Source organism: Bufo gargarizans, chromosome 1, assembly GCF_014858855.1.
Source record: "Bufo gargarizans isolate SCDJY-AF-19 chromosome 1, ASM1485885v1, whole genome shotgun sequence".
NCBI lineage: Eukaryota > Metazoa > Chordata > Amphibia > Anura > Bufonidae > Bufo > Bufo gargarizans.
The window spans coordinates 328,363,848-328,390,914 of NC_058080.1; the positions used below are offsets into that span (position 1 = coordinate 328,363,848).

At 46.0% G+C, this 27,067-nt stretch overlaps 1 protein-coding gene across 1 annotated transcript in view; it reads left to right on the forward strand.

Moving 5' to 3' along the window:
• Window positions 1–27,067, forward strand: part of LOC122946458 (A disintegrin and metalloproteinase with thrombospondin motifs 10-like) — a 463,435-nt gene that overhangs the window by 18,913 nt on the left and 417,455 nt on the right. The gene's annotated exons all lie outside the window — the stretch shown is intronic.

Below are 27,067 nucleotides of genomic sequence, written 5' to 3' on the forward strand. Positions count from 1 at the left end.
TATTTTTATTTGTGAGGACTTTATCCCATTTAGTTCGGCCTATGGCCTCTCTTAGTTGGCTAAATTTAGCTTTTTTGTAGTTTGGTATTTTTGTTCCTCCCTGTAGAAACGCTCTTTTGAATGATAATTGGAAGGTTATTACTTTGTGGTTACTATTTCCCAGGTGTCCCCCAACCTGCACGTCTGTTGTTCTGTCAGGCCTATTGGTTAATACTAAGTCCAGTATGGCCGTCCCTCTAGTCGGGTCCTGAACCAGTTGGGAGAGGTAATTGTCTTTGGTTATTGCCAAGAACCTGTTTCCTTTATGCGATATACAAGTTTCAGTTTCCCAGTCTATATCTGGGTAGTTGAAGTCCCCCAACCCTAATTTAAAAAAATATAAATAAATTTAAAACCAAAAAGCAGGGTAGGCTACCTCCTCCTCCTCCACTGCCGCTTCCACCTACACCGCCATATCCACCGCCTCCTCAACCTCCTACTCCATAATCAAGATTATTTTTTATTTTTACGTATTTTATGTTATTTAAAGTCATTTTCCTATCCACATTTGTTTGCAGAGTGCTTGCCATGCTTATAACCACATTTTCAGCCCTCTAGCCCTTTCCATGACATTTTTAAAGCCATTTTAGTGCTCCAAAGTCCGGGTCCCCATTGACTTCAATGGAGTTCGGGGTTAAGTTCGGGTGCCGAACTCAAACTTTTTTCCGAAGTTCGGTCGAACCCAAACATCCAGGTGTCCGCTCAACTCTACACATCACCACTCTGTGGTCTCCTCATGCTTCTGCCACATCACCACCCTGTGTTCTCCTCATGCTGCTTCCACATCACTACTCTGTGGTCTCCTCATGCTGATTGCACCTCAACCCTATGTCTCTGGGACACTCTGTGGTCTCCTCCTGCGGTTGCCACATCACCACTCTGTTGTCTCCTCATGCTGCTGCCACTTCAACACTGTCACTTCTCATGATGATGCCACATCACCACCCTGTGTTCTCATGCTGCTTCCACATCACTACTCTGTGGTCTCCTCATGCTAATGCCACCTCAACACTGTTTCTGGCCCACTCTGTGGTCTCCTCATGCTGCTGCCACTTAAACACTCTGACCTCATCATCCTCCACATCATCTTCCACCCAGTCTTCACTCCTGACTTCCTTGTCAGTATGCACACTTTTGAAAGCCCCAGCAGTTGGCACCTGTGTTTCGTCATTATCTGAGAAGTGCTGCGATGGTCCTCCCATGTACTTATCTTGAAAGATAAGTGGTTGGGCATCGGTGAACTCAATCTCTTCCACTTCTGGGGCAAAACTAGGTGGATGGCCCTGGGAAACCCTGCTAACAGAGTCATCAAAAAGCAGAAGAGACTGCTGCATGACTTGGGGCTCAGACTGCTTGGCTGATTTGCAAGGGTGTGAGGTGAAAGACTGATGGACATTGGCTGCAGGTGCCAACTGAGGTCTTTCAGCAGGAGACTGGGTGAGAGACAATGTAAAGGAACTGGATCCACTGTCAGCAACCCAATCTACTATCGCATGTACTTGTTCAGGCCCGACCAAATACCGCTGCAGGTTTTGTCGCCTACTCGCACCTGAGGAAGGTGTTTCACTTGTGCGTGTAGCTGGCACTGATCGACCGCGTCCTCTCCCTGCAACAGGAGCTCCACCAGCAGCACCAGGATTTAGGATCTTGCCCTAAATGGGTGTTTAATTAATAGTAGAATAGAACTACATTATGTAAAGGAAGTATCTCACATGGCCTGAACCAGTGTAGGCCTGAAGTAAATATTTCCTTGCCCAAAATGGCTGTATTTCAAATGGCTGTATTTTTAAATGCCTGATTCAAACCCCTGTATGTAGAGGGGGTATCTAGTAGGCCTAAAGTAAATATATCTTTGCACATAATGGCTGTATTTCAAATGCCTGATTCAAACCCCTGTATGTAGAGGGAGTATCTCACACAGTCTGAACCACTGTAGGTCTGAAGTAAATATATCTTTACACAAAATGGCTGTATTTCAAATGGCTGTATTTCAAATGCCTGATTCAAACCCCTTGTATGTAGAGGGGGTATCTCACACGGCCTGAACCAGTGTATGCCTGAATTCAATATTGGTGCACCAAATGGCAGTATTTAAAATTTCTGAATGTAACCCAAATGTATTAAGGGTGTATCTCACAATAACATCTGCATCAAAGGCTGCCAACTTAATTTTTTGTGCCCAAACGAGTGTTTGTTTAACAACTGAATTTGAGTATAAAAGGCTGTAATTTCACATGTGCTGATGATGCATGGCCTGAAAATAGTTTTTTTGAAAAAAAAATAGTGTGTTTTTAAAACTCCAGAAAATGATGGGTGTATTTCTACCTTAAATTGCACACTGACTAATCCAGATGTTGTATATTGCCCAAAAAGGTTTTTTCTGGTAACAGAATATGAAAGCTGTATATATTAAACTTTAATTTAACACTTGCAGATCTGGAAAATACTGTTTTTTGGAGAAAAAAAAAAAGTGTGTTTTTCAAACCACAGACAATGATAGTGTGCAATTTAAGGTAGAAATACACCTGACTAATACAGATGTTGTAGATTGCCAAAAAAAGTCTGCCAGGCAAGCAGCCATTGATGAATTGATTGAAGGCTGCATATAGTGCCGAGATTCAATCCACAGGATTTACTTTATGCTGTTAAAGACAAAACAGTGCGCTCAATAGGGTAATACCGTTTGTAGACAGGTGAAACAGATGGTTCCAGTGCAAGGCTTACCTTTGACGGTTGTGCTACCTGTAGGCACAACTCTAGTAAAAGCTTGTTAGGACATGTACTGGAGTCATGTTTTGATGGTGGATCTGCTGCCACGGAAGGAGGACTTCTTGTCTGAGATACCTGGGGTCTCCAAGAAGTGGTAAGATTCCAGAGGTAAATTGATAAAATATCCCAGGGCGCAAGAATCCAGTTCAGATGGTAATAATAAAGATGATACTTTATTGCAGAAGTACAACACATTTTGAGGAGTGGCGCCCCTTCATCAGGTACAGAACATTGCATCATCAGGTACAGAACACTTCATCCATATAGTGCCAATATGTCTGCATCATACCTGTGAAAACAGCAGCCTGCTCCCCGGGGGGTTAGATAGCACAGAGATGCTAACCAGGATGTGCCCGTTTGCTGGTCACACTCAGGATAGGGGACAGCAGACTCTCTGGCGCCATGTGTCAGCATATGGGCTTCATACCAGAGAATGAATAATAAGTTATAATCCTTCATAACTTGTTCAGGATGGGGCTGACGTCTCTAAAACCCAGCTCATCATCTCTGGTATGATGAGGCATCGCATGGACACCAGATATGGCATATGAACCCGCCTTCATCTTCTTAAAATAAGGATCTCATCTTCCGAGCATCCTGGACGTGTCTCGTTTAGAGTTGAGCGGACACCTGGATGTTCGGGTTCGAGAAGTTCGGCCGAACTTCCCGAAAATGTTCGGGTTCGGGATCCGAACCCGATCCGAACCCGAACCCCATTGAAGTCAATGGAGACCTGAACTTTTCGGCACTAAAAAGGCTGTAAAACAGCCCAGGAAAGGGCTAGAGCGCTGCAAAAGGCAGCAACATGTAGGTAAATCCCCTGCAAACAAATTTGGATAGGGAAATGAATTAAAATTAAATAAATAAAAATTAACCAAAATCAATTGGACAGAGGTCCCATAGCAGAGAATCTGGCTTCACGTCACCCAACACTGGAACAGTCCATTCTCAGATATTTAGGCCCCGGCACCCAGGCAGAGGAGAGAGGTCCTGTAACAGAGAATCTGTCTTCATGTCAGCAGAGAATTAGTCTGCATGTCATAGCAGAGAATCAGGCTTCACGTCAGCCACCAATGCAACAGTCCATTGTCAGATATTTAGGGCCAGCACCCAGGCAGAGGAGAGAGGTCCCGTAACAGACAATCTGGCTTCATGTCAGCAGAGAATCAGTCTTCATGTCATAGCAGAGAATCAGGCTTCACGTCACCCACCACTGCAACAGTCCATTTTCATAAATTTAGGCCCAGCACCCAGGCAGAGGAGAGAGGTCCCGTAACAGACAATCTGGCTTCATGTCAGCAGAGAATTAGTCTGCATGTCAAAGCAGAAAATGAGGCTTCACGTCAGCCACCACTGCAACAGTCCATTGGCATATATTTAGGCCCAGCACACAGGCAGAGGAGAGGTTCATTCAACTTTGGGTAGCCTCGCAATATAATGGTAAAATGAAAATAAAAATAGGATTGAATGAGGAAGTGCCCTGGAGTCCAATAATATATGGTTAAGGGGAGGTAGTTAATGTCTAATCTGGACAAGGGACGGACAGGTCCTGTGGGATCCATGCCTGGTTCAATTTTATGAACGTCAGCTTGTCCACATTGGCTGTAGACAGGCGGCTGCGTTTGTCTGCAATGACGCCCCCTGCCGTGCTGAATACACGTTCAGACAAAACGCTGGCCGCCGGGCAGGCCAGCACCTCCAAGGCATAAAAGGCTAGCTCTGGCCACATGGACAATTTAGAGACCCAGAAGTTGAATGGGGCCGAACCATCAGTCAGTACGTGGAGGGGTGTGCACAAGTACTGTTCTACCATGTTAGTGAAATGTTGCCTCCTGCTAACACGTTGCGTATCAGGTGGTGGTGCAGTTAGCTGTGGCATGTTGACAAAAGTTTTCCACATCTCTGCCATGCTAACCCTGCCCTCAGAGGAGCTGGCCGTGACACAGCTGCCTTGGCGACCTCTTGCTCCTCCTCTGCCTTGGCCTTGGGCTTGTACTCGTGCATCTTCCTATCACGCTCCAGTGCAGGAAGTAAGGTGGGCACATGGTCTTTGTAGCGTGGATCCAGCAGGGTGGCAACCCAGTAGTCCGCACACGTTAAAATGTGGGCAACTCTGTCGTTGTGCAGGCACTGCAGCATGTAGTCGCTCATGTGTGCCAGGCTGCCCAGGGGTAAGGACAAGCTGTCCTCTGTGGGAGGCGTATCGTCATCGTCCTGCCTTTCCCCCCAGCCACGCAGCAGTGATGGGCCCGAGCTGCGTTGGGTGCCACCCCGCTGTGACCATGCTTCATCCTCATCCTCCTCCACCTCCTCCTCATCCTCGTCCTCCAGTAGTGGGCCCTGGCTGGCCACATTTGTACCTGGCCTCTGCTGTTGCCAAAAACCTCCCTCTGAGTCACTTCGAAGAGACTGGCCTGAAAGTGCTAAAAATGACCCCTCTTCCTCCTCCTCCTGGGCCACCTCCTCTTCCATCATCGCCCTAAGTGTTTTCTCAAGGAGACATAGAAGTGGTATTGTAACGCTGATAACGGCGTCATCGCCACTGGCCATGTTGGTGGAGTAATCGAAACAGCGCAACAGGGCACACAGGTCTCGCATGGAGGCCCAGTCATTAGTGGTGTAGTGGTGCTGTTCTGTAGTGCGACTGACCCGTGCGTGCTGCAGCTGAAACTCCACTATGGCCTGCTGCTGCTCGCACAGTCTGTCCAGCATGTGCAAGGTGGAGTTCCACCTGGTGGGCACGTCGCATATGAGGCGGTGAGCGGGAAGGCTGAAGTTACGCTGTAGCGCAGACAGGCGAGCAGCAGCAGGATGTGAACGCCGGAAGCGCGAACGGACGGCCCGCACTTTATGCAGCAGCTCTGACATGTCGGGGTAGTTGTGAATGAACTTCTGCACCACCAAATTCAGCACATGCGCCAAGCAAGGGATGTGCGTCAAACTGGCTAGTCCCAGAGCTGTAACGAGATTTTGCCCATTATCACACACCACCAGGCCGGGCTTGAGGCTCACCGGCAGCAACCACTCGTCGGTCTGTTGTTCTATACCCCGCCACAACTCCTGTGCGGTGTGGGGCCTGTCCCCCAAACATATGAGTTTCAGAATGGCCTGCTGACGTTTACCCCGGGCTGTGCTGAAGTTGGTGGTGAAGGTGTGTGGCTGACTGGATGAGCAGGTGGAAGAAGAGGAGGAGGAAGCCGAGAAGGAGGAGGTGGCAACAGGAGGCAAAGAATGTTGCCCTGCGATCCTTGGCGGCGGAAGGACGTGCGCCAAACAGCTCTCCGCCTGGGGCCCAGCTGCCACCACATTTACCCAGTGTGCAGTTAGGGAGATATAGCGTCCCTGGCCGTGCTTACTGGTCCACGTATCTGTGGTTAGGTGGACCTTGCTACAGATGGCGTTGCGCAGTGCACACTTGATTTTATCGGATACTTGGTTGTGCAGGGAAGGCATGGCTCTCTTGGAGAAGTAGTGGCGGCTGGGAACAACATACTGTGGGACAGCAAGCGACATGAGCTGTTTGAAGCTGTCTGTGTCCACCAGCCTAAATGACAGCATTTCATAGGCCAGTAGTTTAGAAATGCTGGCATTCAGGGCCAGGGATCGAGGGTGGCTAGGTGGGAATTTACGCTTTCTCTCAAATGTTTGTGAGATGGAGAGCTGAACGCTGCCGTGTGACATGGTTGAGACGCTTGGTGACTGAGGTGGTGGTGGTGTTGGTGGTACATCCCCTGTTTGCTGGGCGGCAGGTGCCAACGTTCCTCCAGAGGCGGAGGAAGAGGCTGCAGCAGAAGAGGCCGAGGCGGCAGCAGCAGAAGAGGTAGCAGGGGGAGCCTGAGTGACTTCCTTGGTTTTAAGGTGTTTACTCCACTGCAGTTCATGCTTTGCATGCAGGTGCCTGGTCATGCAGGTTGTGCTCAGGTTCAGAACGTTAATGCCTCGCTTCAGGCTCTGATGGCACAGCGTGCAAACCACTCGGGTCTTGTCGTCAGCACATTGTTTGAAGAAGTGCCATGCCAGGGAACTCCTTGAAGCTGCCTTTGGGGTGCTCGGTCCCAGATGGCGGCGGTCAGTAGCAGGCGGAGTCTCTTGGCGGCGTGTGTTCTGCTTTTGCCCACTGCTCCCTCTTTTGCTACGCTGTTGGCTCGGTCTCACCACTGCCTCTTCCTCCGAACTGTGAAAGTCAGTGGCACCACCTTCATTCCATGTGGGGTCTAGGACCTCATCGTCCCCTGCATCGTCTTCCACCCAGTCTTGATCCCTGACCTCCTGTTCAGTCTGCACACTGGAGAAAGACGCAGCAGTTGGCACCTGTGTTTCGTCATCATCAGAGAAATGCTGAGGTGGTATTCCCATGTCCTCATCATCAGGAAACATAAGTGGTTGTGCGTCAGTGCAGTCTATGTATTCCACCGCTGGGGAAGGGCTAGGTGGATGCCCTTGGGAAACCCTGCCAGCACAGTCTTCAAACAGCATAAGAGACTGCTGCATAACTTGAGGCTCAGACAGTTTCCCTGATATGCATGGGGGTGATGTGACAGACTGATGGGGTTGGTTTTCAGGCGCCATCTGTGCGCTTTCTGCAGAAGACTGGGTGGGAGATAATGTGAACGTGCTGGATCCACTGTCGGCCACCCAATTGACTAATACCTGTACCTGCTCAGGCCTTACCATCCTTAGAACGGCATTGGGCCCCACCATATATCGCTGTAAATTCTGGCGGCTACTGGGACCTGAGGTAGTTGGTACACTAGGACGTGTGGATGTGGCAGAACGGCCACGTCCTCTCCCAGCACCAGAGGGTCCACTAACACCACCACGACCATGTCCACGTCCGCGTCCCTTACTAGATGTTTTCCTCATTGTTATGGTTCACCACAACAACAAAATTATTATTTGGCCCAATGTATTGTATTCAAATTCAGCTGAATATAAATTTGAGGCCTAGTATTTAGGCGCTGGGTGACCGGTATGGATTTAGTGACAGAATTAGACTTGGAAATGCACAGTAGCGTGTGTGTGAAGTTATTCTGAATGACCCTATGTGCACCTTGAATATTATATACCCTTTAAGGGATAGATTTCAAATAGCTCTGATATAGCAGAAACCACTAAATTATGAAATTGCTAAATTGGGAATTGTATTTCAACCCAGAACAAAAAATGTGCTTTGATGGACACTAAATAACTTGCCCAGCCACAACAGTACAGCGGTAACGACAGATTTAGCGGCATATAAACTTGAGGCCTAGTATTTAGGCGCTGGGTGACCGGTATGGATTTACTGACAGAATTAGACTGGGATATGGCCAAAAAATAACCACACTATTGCTGGTTAAATGCACTTGGTGTGACAGCTTGACCAACCACACTACTGAGGGTTAAATGCACTTGGTGACGGGCGCAGCTTGCCCCTGATGTAGTATATGGCCAAAAAATGAACAGACTATTGCTGGTTAAATGCACTTGGTGTGACAGCTTGACCAACCACACTACTGAGGGTTAAATGCACTTGGTGACGGGCGCAGCTTGCCCCTGATGTAGTATATGGCCAAAAAATTAACAGACTATTGCTGGTTAAATGCACTTGGTGTGACAGCTTCACCCTGATGTAGGCTTTAGCCAAAAAACAACCACACCATTGAGGGTTAAATGCACTTGGTCGCAGCTTGTGCTGGCGCACCACAAGACACAAAATGGCCGCCGATTACCCCAGAAAAAAGTGACTGACAAACGGTCTGGGCAGCCTAAAAACAGTGAGCAATTGAATTTCAGCAGCTCAATGATGCACAGCTGCAGATCGATCGATCAATCAAGTCCTTTGGAGGAGTTAATCTGCCTAATCTCGCCCTACTGTCGCAGCCGCAACCTCTCCCTACGCTAATCAGAGCAGAGTGACGGGCGGCGCTATGTGACTCCAGCTTAAATAGAGGCTGGGTCACATGGTGCTCTGGCCAATCACAGCCATGCCAATAGTAGGCATGGCTGTGACGGCCTCTTGGGGCAAGTAGTATGACGTTTGTTGATTGGCTGCTTTGCAGCCTTTCAAAAAGCGCAAGAAAGCGTCACAAAAGCGCCAAGAAAGCGACGAACACCGAACCCGGACTTTTACGAAAATGTCCGGGTTCGGGTCCGTGTCACGGACACCCCAAAATTCGGTACGAACCCGAACTATACAGTTCGAGTTCGCTCATCCCTAGTCTCGTTTGATATGCTAGTACTCGGAACGATGAGATATGAATTATGAAGAAGGTCTGGGGTCTGTATCTTCACCAGGGCAACTGGTAAACTATCTGTATATCAGCGAAACAACAACTACATCAGCGTATGGCTCAGCATAGAAGAGCCAAAACCTCTAGTCAAGATTCAGCCGTGTACTTACATCTAAAAGAAACAGGTCACACGTTTGAAGACAGTCAAGTACGTGTTTTGGATAAGGAGGCCGAGTGGTACAAACGAGGTGTAAAGGAGGCCATCTACGTAAAAAATGGAGAAGCCAAGCTTGAATAGAGGCGGGGGGGGGGGGGGGTTAGACGTTTATTGTCTGCCACATACAATGCTGTCTTGACACCTTTTTCTAGGAGGTCATTATCACCTACTGACTCCAATTAGGATAATGGAATCAACACCTCTGACCCCATGCTGGGTATAATTACCAGATGTTGATTCAGTTACATATTTATTCCCAGAGAATTCTTGTACATTCACTTAGAATTGAGAAAGCTTGTTGGAAGAACGAGTGAAACGTTTTCAAGAAATCTACAGTAAGTCCAGTTGCCTTGATTTATTCTTTACAGATATCTTTTCAATATTTTCTTACCTGTTCGCTAAAATGCCAGTGTGCCGGCTTCATGGGTAATGAAGCTCGGCCCAGAGGAGCTGAGTCAGAGGTGGGAAGGAAAATCCCCCTCAGGCCTTCTCCTGGAGGAAAGACATAAAAATGTGATTCCTGGGATATTTGGGTGTCACAAAGTGGGAGATCCAGTCGAATTGGTTTGTGCACCATTACTTTGCACAAATCTCCTGGGAGGAAAGGACTTTTACCACACAAATGTTAAGTATTAGAACTTTCTTTGTTTTCTCCTTTTTATTTTACAATTGTTTGCCATTTATATATGTCTCTTGTTAATCACTTTTTGTAACCAAGTACTGTCTATTTTTTATACATTAAACCTAAAAGTTTGATGGTTTGTCTTGTAACCTTAAGAACCTGTTAGCTCCATGAAGAGTGTGTGTGTGCAGTCTGAGGCTGTATGTTGTTTTTCCATGAGGCTTTCTACTGGAACACTCATAGGTGTCCCGTCGACCTTATAACTGATGGGTGCTGGCAGTGAAAGCTTCGTGTTAGTGTGTGGGTGTGCTTGCAGCTTCAGGTGGCGATTTAAGGTTAAGTTACGGCCCAGCGTAGGGCATAACAGTGTGTGGTAGCGTGAGGTGAATCGGCCTGAAGGGCTTAGGCAACCCTTGTCACATAACACGGTGGGCTGGTCCGGTCCCCGGTACGTGACACTATGTATAAATTTATCAGGGGTCAGTACAGAGATCTCTCCCATCATCTATTAATCCCCACGACTGTGACTGTGACATGGGGACATCCTCTGCGCCTTGAGGAAAGAAGGGTTGTACACAAACATAGAAGAGGATTCTTTACAGTAAGAGCAGTGTGACTATGGAACTCTCTGCCTGAGGAGTTGGTGATGGTAAGTTTGATAAAAGAGTTTAAACTGGGCCGGGATGTATTTCTGGAGTGTAATAATATTACAGACTATAGCTAGTAGAGAGGGGTCATTGATCCAGGGAGTTATCTGATTTTTTTTTCCCGTAAGTGGGGAAAATTGGCTACTACCTCACATTTTTTTTTGCCTTCCACTGGATCAACTTGCAGGATAACAGACCGAACTGGATGGACAAATGTATTTTTTTTGCCTTATATACTATATTATTATGTTACTATGCACTACTTTTTTATGGTGTGGAGGCATGGGTAGAAACCTATGGAGTGCTTCTGTGGGGTTCCGTGCGCCCGTTACGCACTGGAACTTCCAGATTGTGGACCCATTCAAGTTAATGCGGGGTGCACTCAGCCGGTGCCCGCATATTGTGGACCCGTGGACGGGCATGGCAAGGCAATGGCCGTGTGCATGAGCATTTACCAAGATATTTTGAAGTCCCAAGGGCTACACCCGGTACTGTCACTTAATGGGGTTATCCGGGTTCAGAGCTGAACCTGGACATACCCACATTTTCACCCAGGCAGGCCCTGTTATATGAGCATTGGAGCAATTCATGCTCCGATTTTCTCCTTTTCCCTGCTTTGTAGCGCAGGGCAAGGGCTTTTATTGTTCATAATAAAACACTGCTTGGCGGAGGTCTCTGCCTAGCAGTGTTCCCGGTGACATCACCAGGTCTAATGGGTGGGCTTTAGCACTGTCGGAGTCATTTTACAGCCATCACCGGAAATCCATAAAATGCATTTGTCCTACGCAATTCAGAGCAGGGCAAGGAGAACATCGGAGTATGAAATGCTCTGATGCTCATAACAGGGGCTGCCTGGGTGAAATTGTGGGTATGTCTGGGTTCAACTATGAACCCGGGCAACCCCTTTAACACTTGCATCCTATCTGAGGATGTCACAACATTGTATAATAAATCATTCATACTCGCATAGACGCACAAAGCAGAATTTAATTACATTATGCAGGGTTACATAGTGCTTTATATTGCATTTTTTGCTAAGCTTTGAATAACAGACACTGCAAACTGTCTCTGCTATCTAGTCTCATCTTGATCTGTCCCAATTAGTCCAGATTACGGGACTTCACAATGCCCGATTGTGGCATAGAAAGCTTTTGTACTTTCCATGCCACAATCAGGTATTGTGAAGTCCCGTAATCTGGACTCATTGGGACAGATCAAGATGAGACTAGATAGCAGAGACAGTTTGCAGTGTTTACAAGGCAGAAATTTACAAGGCAGAAGTACTGTCAGTTACTACCATGGCACTGATATACTGTACAATGTCCTGATAATGAAAAGAAATGGAAAGTTCAGCAGCTCTCACCTGCCCTTCCTCCAGCTGTGAGCACGGATAACCCTAGTCAGGTAACGGGTGACTGAATGCAGAAAATTTGAAGAAAATCCAGCTCCACTTGTATAAAGGAATATGTTTATTTTGCTTGCGATAAAAACTCATCCATAGGTTGCAAAAATAGCAGTCTTGTCTACGCCTTTAGGGCTATCAAAGACAAATTTCAGCCCTTCCTCATGACACAGTTAGACATAAAAATGAGGCCTTTTAAAGGGGAAAGTGCAAATGTTTCCACTAATTGTTTCCACAGGCATGTGACCTCCCCCAAGAAAAGGTACCACACCTTCAAAGCTCTTCTCATGAAAATTAAAAGAAAAAAAAAAAAACACACTGAAAAAAACATTTGACCATACATATACATAATAGAAACTACTATGCAAAGAAAGAGAAATGAGGAAATGCATATAATAATTATATTGGGTACACACTAATCATTTTACTATACAGTGGTAAAGTGTGATAAAAAGTCACGTTGCAAAAAGGGAAAAATCTCCCAAAAGTGTTCTCAGAAAAAAAACACACATATGAAAAAGTCTTGCGCCTAAAACTATAGAATATGATTTTATTGTTGCAAAATCAAATCCAGACGTTTGTTCAAACCGTCTGGTTGACGTGTATTTAAAGCAAATATCCAGAAGGACTCTCTATTTAATAATTTTCTTCTATGATCTCCTCCACGTTTAGGCAGAAAAACTTTTTCTATACCTTGTACCGCCATATCTGATGTGTCCCCACCATGGCAAATAGCGAAGTGCAGACTAGCTGCAGATACATTGCGATTGCCATGGTGGGGCACATCAGAGATGTGTTTCCGTATTCTGGACTTGATTGCATTGATCGTACAACCTACGTATTGAATGTTGCATGTTTTACATGGGATTAAATAAAAAGCATGGGTTGTATTACAGTTAAGATATGTTTTAACTGGGAAAATTCTGTTGTTAGAGGCTGAGACAAAGGTTCTGGATATTGACATATGAGTGCAGCAAATACATCTGTGATGTCCACACCTAAAACTCCCCTTGGTCCTAAGCCAGATTGGTTGCCATTTTTCCTCCTCCTGATACATACTGGGGCTGACATAGTTCGCAATGGTAGGTGCTTTTCTAGCTGCACACTGTATACCATCATATTGGCCAATCATACATACAAATATACGCTCTTATGCTGACATAGATGCACCATATGACAGCACAAAATCAAATACAATATTGAATCTAAAATTAGCAATAAAAATACATAAAAATAAATATAAATAATTGATAGTCACGGTCCCTTCTTTATACTAAGCTGCGGAGCTCTTGCAGCTTGCTCTATAATGTGTGGACTGCAGCCCTACGTGGTTTCCTTTTAGATTTTCTTAATTGGTGTATTTTCCATAGGATGGTAGAATGTTCTATGGAGCGTGTGTGAGTGTCCAGTGTCTCAATTCACACTGATGGGTGCGTTAGATAGTAACAGTAGTGGTGCACAAGTCCACTTACGTGTCCGGTCGCTTTGGCGCCTTTGTAGTATAGCGGGTGATTTGCTTTTACAGCGCTTGTGTGCCTCTTACCCGATGTCGGTGGTGTCTGTAGGAATATTACACCAATTTCTGGCTAGAAAAGTGACTGAACCCCTGTTACAATTGGTGTAATATTCCTATGATTGGGAATTTAAAATTTGCAAGTATGAAGCTGAACCAGTGCATAGCAATAATCTGTGGGCTGTGAGCGTCCGAAACTTTGTATTGCGCAGGTGTCTAACATTGCCAGCAACCAGAGACCACACGTAGAACAGTCAGCGTCTGAAAACCACACAGCGCAGGCACACAGCATCATTAACAACTGGAGACTATCCGTGGAGCGACTGTTATTTGGACTGCATGCCAACAGACACCACCGACATCGGGTAAGAGGCGCATAAGCGCTGTAAAAGAAAATCACCCGCTATGCTACAAAGGCGCCGAAGCGACCGGACACGTAAGTGGACTTGCGCACCACTACTGTTACTATCTAACGCACCCATTGTGCCAGCATACATACATAATTCCTCTGGGTAGCCATCTTATATGCTTCTGGCCTATGTAAAAAAAACTGTGAACTCTCATCTTTCTGAAGCCTGGGTCGCCTATGATATAGATGGACACTTTTATTACCACTACTTTGTGAGGCCAGCTATAAAAGGTCATAAAGGCTATACCAGGCCCAGCTCATCCTGCCCTTTGAGATAAGATCAGCTCGATGTCAAGCCTGGCTGGAGCGTGACGTCATTAATTTCCAGGTCTGGTTTGAGGAGAGCTAATAGCCCTTAATTAGCTCTGGGCATAAAACCAGTCCACTTCATATTTCATTTATGAATCAACTTATGCCCTTTCTGACACCAGATCCAGGCTCTATAGAGTATTGTGGTTAATTGGGTATCAAATATGACTAGAGGATGTGATTCCGTAGCTGACCTATGGGTGGTAGAAGAACTATAGGTCCCAGCATTACCATGTGTGGTCTCATTCTGTAGGTAAATAAATAAGGATCGCAAATATGTATTCTGTATAAAAATATGCCGATGTATCAAGGAGATACGAGCTTATATATAATACTCATTGTAGGAACTGAACTTTTTATGGGGTCATAAAACATTTGGGGGCCAATCCCTAAGCTTCACAGTCCCTCTGCTGCCATTGGCTGACAGGAGTAAGTCTCCTGCCCATGGGAGAGTTCATAAAAATCCATGCACAAGGACAGAGCAGAGAGACCCATGGAACATCACCAGACACTTAATTGGACATTGACGGCATATCCCTGTATCAGAAGAACTTTGAGGGTCTCCCCTGATACATACTGAAAAGGGGTTTGCAAGGATTCAAAAAGGACAGATGAACGACCATCTGAAACCCTCCAGAGAAACTAAGTATTCTTTCATCTTTTTCCCTTTCATTTGAACTGTCGTGATTATTTATATTGTTATTATTATTCTGTAGATTTATAGTCATTTTCATTAGATTTGTATGCACTGCTTTTTACCTCTTATTAAAGATTATAAAATCTAAATGGCCAAGTCTTCCATATTCTAAGCTGCTGAACAACGTACCTTGCCTTTGAAGAGACGTTACCAGGTAGTTAGTTAAATTGCATTTAGGAATTGTAGCTGGGGGTGATTGACTGCGGTTGGTCAGTAAGTGATATCCGGTTCATCCACTGATCTGTCTGATAGTGAATTACCTGGTCAGCTCGTGGACCGGGAACCCACATGGTGGCAGTTACCGAAGTATAGTGGGGGGGTGTTAGCCGAGTGGTAATACCCCGGTCACGTGAGGTCTCTGTGTGTGCGCAGACTCCGTCACAGACCACTACGTCAGAGCTGTGGGATCCGGAGCGATCGGATCCATAGTTCGTGACATTTTCTGGTGGCAGCGGTGGGATCCGGAGCGATCGGATCCATAGTTCGTGACACCACACCCATCAGTGTGAATTGAGACACTGGACACTCACACACGCTCCATAGAACATTCTACCATCCTATGGAAAATACACCAATTAAGAAAATCTAAAAGGAAACCACGTAGGGCTGCAGTCAACACATTATATAGCAAGCTGCGAGAGTACCGCAGCTTAGTATAAAGAAGGGACCGTGACTATCAATTATTTATATTTATTTTTATGTATTTTTATTGCTAATTTTAGATTCAATATTGCATTTTATTTTGTGCTGCCATATGGTGCATCTATGTCAGCATAAGAGCGTATATTTGTATGTATGATTGGCCAATATCTCGCATAATTTTATAGGTTGGGATTAAATTAGATGTAATTAACTTCTTGTGAGCTGGTCATTTTTCTGTATGTTTCTGTACTCCACTAATGTATCTAGGCCTAGTTGCTGCATTTTCGTATACTTGGCCTCAGCAGTGCTCATATGCTTGTAACTTGTCACACAAATCTGTTTTGCCATGATATCAGCTTACCTCTCATGTAACTGAATGAAGTCAATGAAAGACTCTGCCACGTTGGCTTCTGTATCTTCAATATGAACATATCAAATCACTTGTGACATGTGGTCAGTGTGAGAAATACTGGAGTGCTATCAAATATGATAGCAAAATACTTGGCCTTTGTAATTTTTGAAAAATGGCTTTCTAATATGATCATCAAGCAGGCTGATAAACTCATTCTGGCTCAGCGGAAAGAAATAAGACACCGTGTAGCCATGTTTCTGCTGAACTTTGTGAAGATGCTGATTGGTAACAGTGTCATATTTGGCAAGTAATTGAAAAGTTTCTAGGAAATTCCACAGTTATCATCTGATTTTCTCAGAGACCACATAAGTGTAAGGACTGCCTGGCTAAATACAGCACATAATCAAGTATTCTGGCTAGGGATGCCTTCCATTTGTCAAATGAGCTCTGTTGTGCAAGCGGGGCATCATCAATAGTCTCTTGTTTCTGTAGCCGCATTTCTAATTATTTTCACACTGTAAATGCACAGAGGTGGTATAAACTGCACTAATGTTCTAGCAATCTGTGATTTAGCTTTCTTCATGCATTAATTTCATTTGACTTTCCAAAATAACTTTTTCCTTTGGTCTTCTGATAAAGCATGCAAGGAAAGCAATATGCAGCACGTTGTATAGCAGAAAACACTAATTACATCCTTAGGGCTCATGGACACGAACATATTTTTGCTCCACATTTTTTGTGGTCAAATGCGGACCCATTCACTTCATTGGAGCCGCAAAAAATGTGGAAAGCACACTAGTGTCCTGTCCGCATCTATGTGTCTGTTCTGCGACCCCGCAAAAAGATAAGAATATGTCCTATTCTTGTCCATTTTACAGACAAATAACATAGTAACATAGTTTATAAGGCCGAAAAAAAGACATCTGTCCGTCCAGTTCAGCCTATTATCCTGCAAGTTGATCCAGATGAAGGCAAAAAATAAAACTGAGGTAGAAGAAAATTTTCCCCACTTAAATTCCTTCCCAACTCCAATCAGGATATCAGAATAACTCCCTGGATCAACAACCCCTCTCTAGTAGCTATAGCCTGTAATATTATTACACTCCAGAAATACGTCCAGGCCCCTCTTGAATTCCTTTATTGTACTCACCATCACCACCTCCTCAGTCAGAGAGTTCCATAGTCTCACTGCTCTTACCGTAAAGAATCCTCTTCTATGTTTGTGTACAAACCTTCTTTCCTCCAGACGCAGAGGATGTCCCCTCGTCACAGTCACAGTCCTGGGGATAAATAGATGATCTCTGTACTGACCCCTGATTTATTTATACATAGATATTAGATCTCCCCTCAGTCGTCTTTTTTCTAAAATGAATAACCCCAATTTTGATATTTCAGGTTACTGTAGTCCATCAATTCCAGTTATTACTTTAGTTGCCCTCTGCTGGACCCTCTCCAGCTCTGCTATGTCTGCTTTGTTCACTGGAGACCAGAACTGTACACAGTACTCAATGTGTGGTCTGACTAATGATTTGTAAAGTGGCAGGACTATGTTCTCACCACGGGCATCTATGCCCCTTTTGATGCAGCACATTATCTTATTGGCCTTGGAAGCAGCTGCCTGACACTGGTTTCTACAGCTTAGTTTGCTGTTCACCAAATTTCCTAGGTCCTTTTCCATGGCAGTGTTACCGAGTGTTTTACCATTTAGTATGTACTGGTGACTTGCTTTATTCCTTCCCATGTGCATAACCTTACATTTGTCAGTGTTAAAACTCATCTGCCACTTCTCTGCCCAAGCCTGCAATCTATCCAGATCCCTCTGTAGCAGTATACTGTCCTCTTCAGTGTTAATTATTTTACATATTTGTCATCTGCAAAAATTGTACTGTGCAAGCCTTCTACAAGATCATTAATAAATATATTGGTGTGAATAGGGCCCAATACTGACCCTTGAGGTACTCCACTAGTGACAGTAACCCAATCTTAGTGCATACTGTTAATAACCACCCTCTGTTTTCTATCACTGAGCCAGTTACTTACCAACATAAAGACATTTTCTCCCAGTCCGAGCATTCTCATTTTATATACTAACCTTTTATGCGGTACACTGTCAAATGCTTTGGAGAAGTCCAGATATATGACATCCATTGATTCCTCATAGAAACTGATTAACTTAGTTTGACATGACCGATCCCTCATAAAGCCATGCTGAAATGGCGTTATTTGCTTATTTTCATTGAGGTACTCCAAGATAGCATCTCTTAGAAAACCTTCAAACAGTTTACCCATGACAGATGTTAAACTTACCGGCCTATAGTTTCCAGGCTCTGTTTTTGGACTCTTTTTGAATATTGGCACCACATGTGCCAATCCTGTGGAACACTCCCTGTCAGTATATAGTCCTTAAATATCCGAAATAAGGGTCTGGCTGTGACATTCCTTAATTGTCTTAGGATATGGGGAGGGTGGGGGGGTTGTGCCATCAGGTCCTGGCGATTTTATCTATTTTTATTCTTTTTTAGACGCAACTTTACTTCTTCCTGGGTCAGACAGGGCACTTTTAATGGGGAATTTACTGTTACATTCTGCGTATAATCTGTTTATTTTCCTTAGTCAATACAGTGGAGAAAAAAATATTTAATAGCTTTGCTTTCTCCTCATCGCTTTCTGCAACTCCCCCCTCATTACTCTGTAAAGGGCCGACTCCTTCAGATATATACTTTTGTCATTTATTGCTTTCTTTACATTTCTATTTATCCACATTGTTTTTCTCTTGTTCCTTAATCTTTTATTCCGATAAGGTATGTACCTCTCACAATTAGATTTTAGGATGCTTTTAAAAATATACCATTTTGTGCCTGTATTTTTCCCAGTTCGTTAGGCCTGTGGCCTCTCTTAGTTTGCTAAATTTAGCTTTTTTTGAAGTTTGGTATTTTTTTTTCCTCCCTCAAGAAACACTCTTTTGAATGATAATTGGAAGGTTATTACTTTATAGTCACTATTTCCCAGGTGTACTCGACCTGCACATCTGTTGTTCTGTCAGATCTATTGGTTAATACTAAGTCCAGTATGGCCATCCCTCTAGTCGGGTCCTGAACCAGTTGGGAAAGGCAATTGTCTTTGGTTATTGCCAAGAACCTGTTTCCTTTATTTGATATACAGGTTTCAGTTTCCCAGTCTATATCTGGGTAGTGTCCCATAATAACGACCTCATTATGATCTGCCACCTCGTCTATCTCATTTAGTAGTAGATTTTTTGTGGACACTGGTATATTAGGTGGTTTATAATAAACTCCTATTAGTAATTTATTATTGTTTTTGCCTCTATGTATTTGTACCAACAGTGACTCCACATGTTCATGTCCCTCACTTATATCTTTTCGGACTGTGGGCTTTAGACAGGACTTTACATATAGGTAGATCCCTCCCCCTCTTCAGTTTTGGCGATCCTTTCTAAAAAGACTGTAACCCTGTACATTAACTGCCCAGTCATAGCTATCATCCATCCATGTCTCAGTTATTCCCACTATGTCATAGTCCTCCTCACACATCACTAATTCCAGTTCCTCAGTTTTATTAGTCAGGCTTCTGGCATTAGTATACATACAATTAAGAGGTTTATGTATATTTTTTTTACCCTACACCTTTCCTTCTGAACTGTTCTAGTCGCTCCTTCCATTCCTCCCCCAGTTCCATTACCTTGCCCCGATCTCTATTTGCACTGTCTTCCCATCCTGTAACGTAATTACCCTCTCCAGTCCCTAGTTTAAACACTCCTACAACCTTCTAGCCATCTTCTCCCCCAATACAGCTGCCCCTTCCCCATTGAGGTGCAGCACATTCCTACGATGGAGCCTGTAGCCGACAGAAGTCGGACCAGTTCTCCAGGAACCCAAACCCCTCTTTTCTACACCAGTTCTTGAGCCACTTGTTGACCTCCCTAATCTCCCGCTGCCTTTCTTGTGCGGCTCATGGTACAGGTAGTATTTCGGAAAACACTACCTTTAAGGTCCTTGCCCTAAGCTTGTGACCAAAATCCCTAAATATTTAAGGACGCTCCACCTACCTATAACTTTGTCATTGGTTCCGATATAGACCATGACTGCTGGATCTTCTCCAGCACCTTCCCAGTAATCTGTCAACCCGATCCGCGATGTGTCGAACTCGAGCGCCAGGAAGACAACACACCGTTCGATGATCCAGGTCTTTGTGACAGATCGCCCCATCTGTTCCCCTAATAATTGAGTCTCCCACTACCAGCACCTCTCTGGCCTGCCCTGCTCTCCTGGTATACATTAGACAAGATGTGCACTGGACTGCGCTGTCAATAATGGAACACATACTAAATGGGGATTACACAAGAAAAGAGAAAAAATACAATATGGTGCAGTGATAAGAATCTAACTTACCTCCTAAAGTTCCTGAATCTCAAGTCACGTAATCTAAAGTCACCCACTTGATACAAACACACACTTGAACTCAAACAGGCGAACGCTCACAAACTCGCTGTCTGCTTGTATAAGTGCAGCTCTCAAACCAGACAGCTTTTTTCCCCTCTGGATTCAAACGACTGAGCTGCCCTCAAGACTGGCTATTTAACTTCTCCTAATCAGATAGCTACACCCTAATTACTCACCTGTGCAACACACTAGAGAAGGAAGAGAAAAAATAAATCACAGTATGCTCTCATCTGCAAAAGCAAGTCACAGTGTATAAACTAGACTACACTGCTCTGACTTGGTATAGAGTACAATAAAGTCAGGCACAGCCACTCAGCAATGCACACTGTGACAGAGTGTCTGGAGAAGTAGTGGACGGGGTCTATGTGTGCCCAAGATTTCTCACTTCTGTCATTTAACCCCTTAAGGACACAGCCTTTTTACACCTTAGGACCAGGCCATTTTTTGCAAATCTGACCAGAGTCACTTTAAGTGCTGATAACTTTAAAACGCTTTGACTTATCCAAGCCATTCTGAGATTGTTTTTTCGTCACATATTGTACTTCATGACACTGGTAAAATGAAGTCAAAAAAATTATTTTTCCAGGACGTCCCTCCATGACAGCACCCATGGAGGTTGTCCTATTGGTCTCTGTAGGGACAGGAAGCGAGAGAGATTAAAAGGCCCCTTCCCCTCCCACTCTCCAGTGTTCTTCCTGTCCCTACAGGGATCGGAGCAGAGAGAATCTTTCCCGACTCTGGGAATCTATTTCAGGGCCGAGCCTGGTCGGGGGGTCTCCCTCTCCTCTTCAGGCTCTGGAGGGCCCTGGGGCTAGCACCTCTCTGGGTAGGGGTCCCCTAGCTTCCCCCGATACCTGTTTCCTTTCCGCATCAAGCTCTGTGGGGGGCCGCGGTATCGGGGGGCCGAAGCCGCTTCTTCCGGGTTCGGGAGCTCTGGGATCGGCTGCGGCTCCTGCGCTCGGCGCTCCTCCCATTTGACGTGCAAGCCCATGTGACCGGAAGTGCGGGTCACATGGGCGGAAGAAAGATGGCGGCGCCCAGGGAACGCTGAGCCCGGCGGAATGCACGCAAGGGGGGGTCGACTCTTCGTTTGAATGAGTCCCCCCCACGCGGCAACGGGTGGACCAGGTAGGACATAAATTGTGTGTCAGTTTGTTGTCCAAGCGTGGTATGGAGGTCCAGATGTCAGCTATGGATACTAGCGCAGACATCCCTAACCCGAGTCATGTAAGTAGTGAGGCTTGTATTCCGGTCCCTCTCTCTCTTCTTGGCACTGGACTAATGGTCTCTCTCTCTTCCATACCAGGGAGAGAAAGACACCACGGTTAAAACGCTGGGAGAACCCAAAAAGAAACCCAGAAGATGTGCTCTGTGCTCAAAGAGACTGGGGGACGCACATGTAAAAGCCCTGTGTAGCGACTGCCTGGCAAAGATTCTCAGAGACGAACAATCCTCCCTTTTGGCTGATCTGAGAGTGATTGTGAAGGAGGAGATCCAAGCGGCCAGCTCTAGTATAGCACAGAAACCCTGTGCCGTCTCCCCTCCCCCCAAGAGACCCCGTGTTCTTAGGGAGTCAGATTCTGAGGAAGAAGGTTTATATCTGTCAGAAGGGGAAACCTCAAAGGGGGATGACGATCAGGGCTCGTCTTATATGGCCGACGACCAGAGAAGATATCTCTTCTCACAAGAAGATCTAGATCCCCTCCTGTCGGCCGTAAGGCAGACAATGGATATAGAGGAGGAAGAACAGACTCGCTCGATACAGGACGAGATGTTCGGCGGCTTAAAAGCTAAGAAGAAAAAGTTGTTCCCGGTAAACGAGACCTTAAAGGACCTAGTCATAGACGAGTGGGCAGATGCCGATAGAAAATTGTACATTCCACGGGAGTTTAAGAACAGACTATTGTTCAACTCAGAGGACACAAAACTGTGGGATATAGTTCCTAAAGTTGACATTCAAGTGGCAAAGGTGGTAAAGAGAACCACTCTCCCCTTTGAAGACTCAGCCCAGCTAAAGGAACCAATGGATCGGAAGATCGACGGTTTGCTCAAAAGAGCATGGGAAGTTTCGGCCAACAGCATAAATACCAATATTGCTGCTACCTCCGTGGCCAGATCTCTGTGTTTATGGGTGAACCAGCTGGAGGAACATCTTAAGCGGGACACCCCTAAGGAAGAAATTCTGGCATCCCTGCCTCTCTTTAAGATGGCCGCATCCTTTGTAGCAGACGCCTCGGCAGAGTCCATAAGGTTTGCAGCAAAAACAGACTCCCTAACAAATACGGCAAGGAGAGCCCTGTGGCTAAAATCCTGGTCTGGGGATATAGCCTCCAAGAATAAATTATGCGCCTTACCTCTTAAAGGTTCTCACCTCTTTGGTCCGGTACTGGACGAGATCCTGGAGAAAACAGCGGACAGAAAGAAAGGTTTTCCGGAGGAAAAAGGCAAGAAACCCTTGCCCTTTCGTAAGACGACCAGCAGCTTCCAGGGCTCTCCCAGAGGTAAAGGGAAGACGGGAAGGTGGAGCTACCCCAAAGGAGGAAAAGGTCGGGGTTTCCTTTTTAATCCCAACTCCAAGCCTGAGAAACAATGACGCCAGACCAGTAGGGGGCAGACTCCAGTTCTTTTGGGAAGAATGGACCCGGATAACCAAGAACCAATACATCCTGGAATCCATCCAGAAAGGGTTCAAGATAGAGTTTCGCCTTCCCCCTCCTCATCTTTTTCAGGCCACAATATTTCAGTCGACCTCCCTGCAGAATCAACTTCTGGCGGACATCCAAAAACTTCAGAGTTTGGGCGCAATAGTACAAGTCCCTCCTTCAGAAGAATTCAAGGGTCACTATTCAAAACTCCTCCTCATAACCAAACCGGATGGCTCCAAGAGAACCATCATCAACCTGAAATTCCTAAACAAATGGATAACACATCACCACTTCAAGATGGAATCAATAAAATCCGCAATTCCGTTGATAAGCCCAGGGGCGTTCCTATGCACCCTGGATCTAAAGGACGCTTATTACCACGTCCCCATTCACCCTCAATACCAACAATACTTGAGGTTCGCAATCAAGAAAGACGGCAGGATTATGCATTTCCAGTTCCAATGTCTCCCGTTTGGGATCTCATCAGCCCCACGCATCTTTACAAAGGTAGTGGCGGAGATAGTTGCCTATCTAAGACAGAGACAGGTAACTATAATTCCCTACCTAGACGATTTTCTGCTTGTGGCAGACTCAGAGGAGGAGTTAGAGCTTCACAAAGAAAGGACTCTATCTTTGCTCACACGTCTAGGATGGAAAATAAACCTGGAGAAATCAGACCTACATCCAGCAACACAAAAGAAGTTCCTAGGAACCCTCCTAAACTCCGTGACCCAATATTCTCTTCTTCCCCAGGACAAGCAGGTCAGTATAAGGGAAAGAATAAGAGCCTTCAAACTAAAGAAAAAATGGACTCTACGGGAAGCCATGCAGGTCCTAGGTCTGATGACCTCATGCATCACAACAGTTCCTTGGGCCCAGTTCCATTCAAGAACTCTCCAGGCGGAAGTCCTCTCTTCTTGGGACAAGGACCACAGATCTCTGAACGCCAGGATATCTCTTTTAGACAGGGCAGTAAGCTCCCTCTCCTGGTGGTTGTTAGCAGAAAACCTGTCCCGGGGGATTTTCTGGAACACGTTACCACTCAGAACGTTAACCACGGACGCAAGCAGCCAGGGTTGGGGGGCTCACGTAGAGGATCAGTTCTTTCAGGGCAGTTGGTCCAATACAGACGCCCTACGATCCTCAAACTACCGGGAGTTAAAAGCGGTCTGGGAGTCCCTGAGGGCGGCAGAACATCTCCTCATAGGTCATCATGTCCGAGTACTATCAGACAACATAACAACTGTTTGCTACATAAAGAGACAAGGGGGGACGAAGAATCCTCATCTCCAGCAGCTAGCGGATCTCATCTTCAGCTGGTCAGAGGAAAAGATCTTATCCATTTCAGCCACACACCTGAAAGGATCTCTCAATCGCACAGCGGACTTTCTCAGCCGACAGTTAGTCAGGCCAGGGGAATGGAAATTGAACCAGGAGGTATTCCAGTTGATTTGCCAGCAGTGGGGGAGACCTCAGGTGGATTTATTCACGTCCAGCAGAAATACTCAGCTGGACTATTTCTTCTCGCTAGACCCAAGAGGAGGACCACTGGCGGTGGATGCTCTTTCCCAACCTTGGGACATGAGTCTAGCCTACGCCTTTCCCCCACTTCTCCTCATACCGCAGATCCTGAAGAAATTGAGAGGGTGCTCATCCACGCTGATTTTGATAGCCCCAGCTTGGCCCAAGAGAGCCTGGTTTTCGGTTCTAAAGACCATGTCCATCAGGGATCCAATATCCCTTCCAAAAAGACAGGATCTTCTATCGCAAGGTCCTCTGTTTCACCCCAACCTGGACAAACTGAACCTTACAGCATGGATCCTGAGAGGCAGACCTTAAGGAATAAAGGGCTCTCGGACAAGGTAATTTCAACTTTACAGAGCTGCCGCAAACCTGTCACAAGAGCAATATACAACAAGATCTGGAAGAAGTTCTCATCCTGGTTGTCACAGAACCATACAGATTCCGGATCCCCCACGGTGGGTTGTATTTTAGAGTTCCTTCAGGAGGGGTTTGATGCAGGTCTGAAACCCAGCACACTCAAAGTACAGGTTTCGGCTCTCAGCTGTTGTCTCGATAGTCCCCTTGCAGACCATAGGTGGATTAAAAGCTTTCTAAGAGCAGCTTCTAGATTGAGACCCACCTTGAGACAGTCGGTCCCCCCCTGGAGTCTAAACATAGTTTTAGAAGGGTTATGCGATCCTCCTTTTGAGCCGATTGGGCAGATATCCGAAAAATTTCTGTCTCTAAAAGCGGTGTTCCTTCTGGCTATAACCACAGCCCGCAGGATAGGGGAAATCCAGGCCTTATCAATTAAACAACCTTATCTAAGGATTCTGGATGACCGCATAATCTTGAGGCCGGATCCAGCTTTTCTTCCCAAGGTGGTCTCTACTTTCCATAGAGAACAGGAGCTAACACTCCCTTCATTTTGTTCCTTTCCCAAAAATATACAGGAGGAAAGATTCCAGAGGCTGGACGTTAGAAGAACAATCCTAGCCTATCTGGACAGAACCAGTTCCTGGAGGAGATCAAGTAATCTGTTCATCCAGTTCGGTGGGAAGAATAGAGGCTTGAAAGCATCAAAACAGACGCTGGCACGGTGGATTAAGGACACCATCAGAGAAGCATACAGACTGCAGGAAATGTCCTGCCCCTTAAATCTGAAGGCACATTCCACGAGAGCGATGGCAACTTCCTGGGCTGAAAGGGCCGACGCTACAGTTGACCAGATTTGCAAGGCTGCAACCTGGTCTAACTTCCTGACTTTTGCTAAGCATTATAGGCTTGATGTATTGGCCGGACAGGACTTGGCCTTTGGGCGAAAAGTCCTTCAGGCAGTAGTCCCCCCCTAGGAGATTCAGTTGTTAGTTCTCCATGGGTGCTGTCATGGAGGGACGTCCTGGAAATACTGGTTTAGTTTACCGGTAAATCCTTTTCCAGGAGTCCGACATGACAGCACCCTGTACTACCCTCCCTGTTATGCTGGTTCCAGCCTTATAAGCAGTGTGAATATAACCAGGGCCGGTGCAAGGATTTTTGCCAACACAAGCGAAGCTACATTTTGGCGCCCCCCCCCCCCCCCCATGGCACATCGCCCCCCCCCCGTCCGGACCTGGCCCCATCCCATGAGCACCCCCTATTGTGTCACATTCCCCCCCCCCCCGCCCCGGCCTATTGACAATAGGGGGTAATAATATGATCATGGATGGGGCCAGGGACGTCCAGGCGGGGGAATGATGTGCCATGGGGGGGGGGGGAGAAATGTGACACAATAGACTATTGTGTCACATTTCTCCCCCCCATTGCACTTAATCCCTCCCCAGCCCGGACAGCCCTGGCGCCATCCATGATCACATCGTTACCCCTTACTGTGTCACATTTTAACCCGCCCCCCCCAGCCGACCCTTCCTGGCGGCCTGGCCCCATTCCCATGTCACATACTCAGAGTACTGTACAACTGTACAGACATTTACATTGTACCCCCTCCCTCCATCATGTCACGGTCACACAAACTAGTGCCAGAGCAGAGGCGCTCAGGCTTTTAGCACGGCATTCAATGATGTGTTTAAAAAAAGTAATTACAAAACAACAATCATTAATATTGGGGGGGGGCCAATATTAATGATTGTTGTTTTGTAATTACTTTTTTAAAACACATAATTGAATGCCGTGCTAAAAGCCTGAGCGCCTCTGCTCTGGCACTAGACTAGCACTTATGGCCTCATTTTATGATTTTGAAATAATTTTAAATGATCATATTAATTATTATATACAATACATTCAATTCGGAACAGTTCAAACTTCAAGTGACCTACCTTAAGTCCTGAGTCCACTCCTGACCTGCCTGACTCCTGCTGCTGCTGGCTGCCAGTGCGTCTGGTGGTCTAATCTGGCTGACGGCTGTGTGTGTCTGTGTGAGTCAGACACAACACAATCAGTCAGCTCGAGCCTCGCCTATTAGTCCCTGCCATACCCGCCGGCGGCGCAGCTTACTACCAGTCAGGCCCCCATGGCAGGCTGAGCACATGTGACCGGTGTGTTGCCGTGACTCTGAGCGGCCGACACACGCAGGCTGGGGGCGGGCGCAAGGCGGCGGCGCTGCGGCACAAATTCAATAAAGTTATAAAAA